Below are 5,398 nucleotides of genomic sequence, written 5' to 3'. Positions count from 1 at the left end.
ATATATATATATAATGTATTTCTTTAATAGCAATAAGCACTCAGATTCATTTCTAGTAAAGTCATTTGTCATTTACCATTAAAAAACCCTGCAAAGTGGTGGTGGTGGGATTGACATCGGAATTAAAGTCCTGGGGACAGACTCAGTGACACAGGTGATAGCCTATCCTGAACTGCAACACTAGAAGAAGCATGGCCAAATGCAGGCTTGGGTATTGAAATGACCTAAAACATGTTGGGAATGCACACACTCAAGATTCTAATGGATCTTAGAAAGGGACCACAGCATAAAGAGACTGTCAACAGTGCCTTTCTTTCTCATTCTCTATCTTGTGTGTGCACACATGCTCTCATTCATAAAATAAATGCACTTAAAATATTAAAAAATAAATTCTGGAAGAGATTGACTTTTCTATTTATTTATTTTGAATTATTTAACTTTATTCATTATCATCATTATTATTTTTAATTTGATCAGAGAGAGAGGGAAAGTGGGAAAACAATCCGCTGGGTCCGGGACTCGAACCGTGATCAGCCATACGGGAGTCCAGTGTCTCAACCACCACACCACCCGTCAGCCCCTACTTATTTTTTAAATTAAATTTTTGTTTTTTAGGTTTTTTCCAGAGGGCACATGTGCTTGCTGGAGAGGAGAGAGACAGAGAGGGGACAGGAAGAGGGAAAGTGAGAAATCACCTGTTGGGGGGATGGCCACACTACAATCCCTTCTCCTCTCGGGATTTTGGGCACATGCATAGACACGCCCAGTGTGACTTTCAAGCCACCAGGTCCAGTACTTGAACCAGTCAGTCATGTGGGAGTCCAGCACTTTAACCACCATGCCACTTGCTGGCCTGAGACTGGATTTTCTAAACAACTTAAGAAAACTTCTGAAGTTAGCAACATTTGCTTTTGTCTTCCCAGCAATAATAAAAACAATGATCCTTTCTTTCTTTTCTTTTTTAAAGATTTATTTAATTTTATTTATTATTTTTAAATTTTACTAGAGACAGAGACAGAGAGAGACAAAGAGGGAAAGTAAGAAAGCAAGCTGCCAGGTCCAGGACTCAAACCATGGTTGGCCATGTGGGAGTTCAGCACCTTAACCACCACACCACCTACTGGCCCCAACAATGATCATTTCTTGAAGCCTCCTTTTCCTTCATGTCAGGACATACATCTAAATGGTGTTCCAAGACTGGCCCTGCTTTTCTAGTCAGGGGAACAATAGTAGTTTACCTCCCATCTGTTTCTGCTTGAGCTAGCTCTCCTTTGTGCAATGTCAACTCAGGCTCAGCAGTCCTGTTAGAAGTCTTCCCCTTTTAAATTCTGGTTGGGCTGATGTCAGGAAGACCAGGAAAGAAATGACTGCTATAAAAACTATCATAAACACCGTACAGAGCATCCAGCATAGCCCAAGATGCATTGTACATCACAAATTGCTCCAGAGACGGAGAAGAAAGCTGAGATGGAGTTACCTTGGTCCATTTTCTAAATCATAGTTTCTCGATAAACTTATCTAATGCTTAAACTGCTTGACAGCTAACAAAAGAGGAGGGTTAGGGACCGGCAGATGGTGTGATGGTTACCTTGCTGGACTCCCACATGTCTGACTGTGGTTTGAGTCCCAGACTCAGTGGCTTGAAACTCATGTCAAGATGGGGCAGAGAACTGAATGAGGTGAGAGCCAGCCTTGTGAAGGTCCATGGTTAAAATGTGGGGTCCAGTCTTGGAGGAGCTGAATGAGAAAATGATAGAAAGATAGGAGAGAAGATTATATCAGGCGGATCATGTATATTTCAAAATAGCTAGAAGGAATGATCTCAGTGATTTACAATGTGAAGTAATGATTAGTGTTTAAGATGATGAATGTGTTTATTGCCCTGATGTGATCATTACACATCGTATGCCTGTATTGAAAAATCACACGGCACCCCATAAATATGTACAACTATTTGGAATCATTTAAAAAATACGATTAGGCATGCCAGTCACGGATAAAATGGGTAAGATAGCTGAATACCATGGGAGTGACTGTGGTCTGAGTCTCAGACCCAGCAACTTGAAAAACATACCAGGGGCATGCACATGTGTGTCCAAAATAGAAAAGGAGGAGAAAGGATTACAGCATGACCATGCCCCATGAAAGATGCTTTCTCACTCCTTCCCCTTTCTCTCCCCACCTCTTATGAATGTATGTACTCTAATGGCAAATGTTAAAATAAATACATAAATTTAAAAAAATCAGAGAGATAATGATCTGATGGAGGGATCAAATCATTTGGACCATGGAAAGGATTGGGTTTATCTGAATGATATGGACAGCGTCTGGAGGACTTCGAACAGAAGGTGTTGTAATTTGGCTTCCCTGTGTTTTTTCTTTAGGTTTTTGCCATTGGGTGCATGTGCTCAGCAGAGAGAGACAAAAGAAAAGTAGAAAATCACCCACTTTTGTGGCCATGCCATAATTCCCTCTCCTCCATTCTCCTCTTGGGGTCTTGGGCACACACGCACACGCGCCCGGCGTGAGTTTAAACCACCGGGTCTGGGACACAAACCACAGTTGACTACATGGGAGTCCAGCGACATAGCCATTACTCTAACTGCTGGTCCCGCCCCCCCTCCCTCCTTTTTTTAATTTGCCAGAGGGTGCTTGTGCTCACCAGGGAGAGGGTGAGCACAATGGGGCATGGTCATGCCATAGTCCCACCTCCTCCAGTTCTCCAGCCTTGGGGCAATCATGCCCAGAGCATTCCTCAAGCCACAGGGGCCAGGACTCAAACTATATTGTTGGCCATATGAGATATGGCTCCCTCAATCACCAGGTCAAAAATAGGTTTTCTTTCTCTCACTTTCTATAGGTGGAATGCAAATCCATCTCTTTTTCAGGGCTTGGTACCTGGTAAGTTAGGCTGATGCTATCAAGGCCAAACAGAGAAAGAAACTCTCTGGGTAACAGTGTAGGCATTAGGGCCAGAAATAATCCCTCTGATGGTGTGGAAAGGAATTATCTTCCTGGAGATGTCTGCCCCACCCCTTATTCTGCCAGACAGGCTTGATTTCCTTCATCCTCCTCTTCCTCCCCTCCCACATGGATCTGAATCCTCATCTAACCACATCCAGACAAGTCAGTGGAAATGAATAGCAGCCCCAACAAAGAGGTGAACTCCCAAGGGTGCTGTAGAGAACAAGGAGTAACCAACGCCATGGTGCTGCTGGGAGTTGGGGGATGCCTTTGCTGAGGGGATAGGTGTGGAGAGGGCTGATTATGCATGAGTTCGGGTATAGACATAGCAGGTCAAACAAACCATTCAGGGTCACCCATGAATCCTGCTAAGGTTTAAATGTCCCCTCAGGGTTGGTCTGTGGCCTAGTGGTTGAGGGAAGCCAGATCCCACATGACTGACTGTTGTTTGAATCCTAACCCTGGTGGCTTGAGGAACACATGAGCATGTGTGTGGGAGTGTCCAAAATCCAGACAGAATGGAGAAATGGAGAAAGGATTATGGTGTGATCATGTCCCATTTTGGGGGGAGTGTTGGTGGGGGAGTGAAGTCTCTCTCTGGTGAGTGTGTGTGCTCGCTGTAAATTAAAGAAAAAAAAAGTCCTGGGGCTGGTAGGTGGTGTGGTGGTCAAGGGTGCTGGACTCCCACTAGGATGATAGTTGTCTGAGTCCCAGACCTGGCTTGCTCTCTCACTTTCCTCTCTTGCTCTCTCTTTCCTTCACCCTATCTCTCTCTAGTCAAATTAAAATAAATAAATAAGAATAATGTTAAATAAAATAATTATTTTTTAAATAAAAGAATCATTTAATTTTATTTATTCATTCATTTACTTTAATTTGACCAGAGATAGAGAGAGAGGAAGTGAGAAAGCAAGCCAGCAGGTCTGGGACTCAAACCATGGTGAGCCATGTGGGAGTGTCCAGCACCTTAACCACCACACCATTTGCTGGCCCGGATAAAATAAATGTTTAAAAAATTATTTATTTTTATTTAATACCATTTCTTATTATTATCTTCCAATTTGACCAGACAGAGACACAGAGAAAGGGAAAGTGAGAAAGCAAGTTGCCAGGTCCAGGACTCAAACCACAGTCAGCCATGTGGGAATCCAGCACCTTTAACCACTGTGCCACTTGAGGCCCCGATAAAATAATTCTTAAAAAAAAAAAAAAAAGCCCCGGACCCACAAGAGGGATAAATGATATTGTGGGCATAATGATTATGTTGTTGTACTCCCACATAGCTGATCGCGGTTCAAGTCCCAGACCTGGCAGTTTAAAACTCATGCTGGGTGTGTGTGCATGCCCAAAATCCAGAGAGGAGAACTGAGAAGGGACTGCAGTATGACCATACCCAGGGGAGGGAGGGGAATTTCTCATTTTCTATCTATCTCTGTCTCTGTCTTTCTGGAGAGCACACGTGCCCTACAGCAAAAATCTAAAAAAGAAAAAAAAAGTCCCTTGATAATTTCACATTAAGCCTTTGTAATGGGATTAAAAAGGAGAAAATTTGATCCAATTAAGTTGTCAAAAGGTGGAGCCTTTGGGAAAAGATTAGGATTAAGGCAATTAGGAAGGAGTCCCCTGATTGCATTTTGTTAGGTTTGTAAAGAGAGGGAATGAAATAGAAATATGCACAGAAGACAGACTGTGCTCTCTGCCATGCTGTGATGCAGAATCTCTCCAGAGAGGGCCCCTGTATCCTGGACCTGAATAAACCTCCATTTTTGTTAAAAAAAATTATTATTTATTTAATTTGACCAGAGATGGACAGAGTGAGAGAGGGAGAGACAGATGGAAAGTGAGAAAGCAAGCCGCCAGGTCTACGGCCTGAACGGATAGTTGGCCATATGGAGTCCAGCACCCTTAACCACCATGCCACCTGCTGGGCCCCCTAAACCTCCATTTTTATAAACCATCCAGTTTCAGGGTTTTTGTTTGTTACTAGCCACAAAATGGGCTAGAACAAATTGACACCCGAGGATTCTTCAAGGCAGGGTTTCTCCCTCTCAACACTATTGACACTCTGGGTGGGAAAATTGTGTTGTGTGTGGGGTGGTGGTGGTGGGGGGAGGTCTGTTTGTGTACTGCAGGATGTTTAGCAGTGTCCCCAGCTAGAAGCATCCACCAAATCGACAATAAAAAAAAAATGCCTTTAGACATGGTCAAATAGCTCCATGAGGGGAGGAGTAAAAATCACTCCAAGTCAATAATCATTACTACAAAGGTTTCAAAAGGCAGCTTGACCTTTAGCAAGAAATGTCTTTACACAGCAGTGAGAAATTGTTCCATTTTCTTCAGGATCGCCTGGTTTTCTTAAGTGACTGCATGGTAGTGACGCTAATGTATTTTTCTTTTTTTTCTTTTTTTTTGGAGAGGTTTTTGCTATAGGGCG

Source organism: Tupaia chinensis, unplaced genomic scaffold (genome assembly GCF_000334495.1).
Source record: "Tupaia chinensis unplaced genomic scaffold, TupChi_1.0 Scaffold145741_1, whole genome shotgun sequence".
NCBI lineage: Eukaryota > Metazoa > Chordata > Mammalia > Scandentia > Tupaiidae > Tupaia > Tupaia belangeri.
This window is presented reverse-complemented; position numbering follows the sequence as displayed.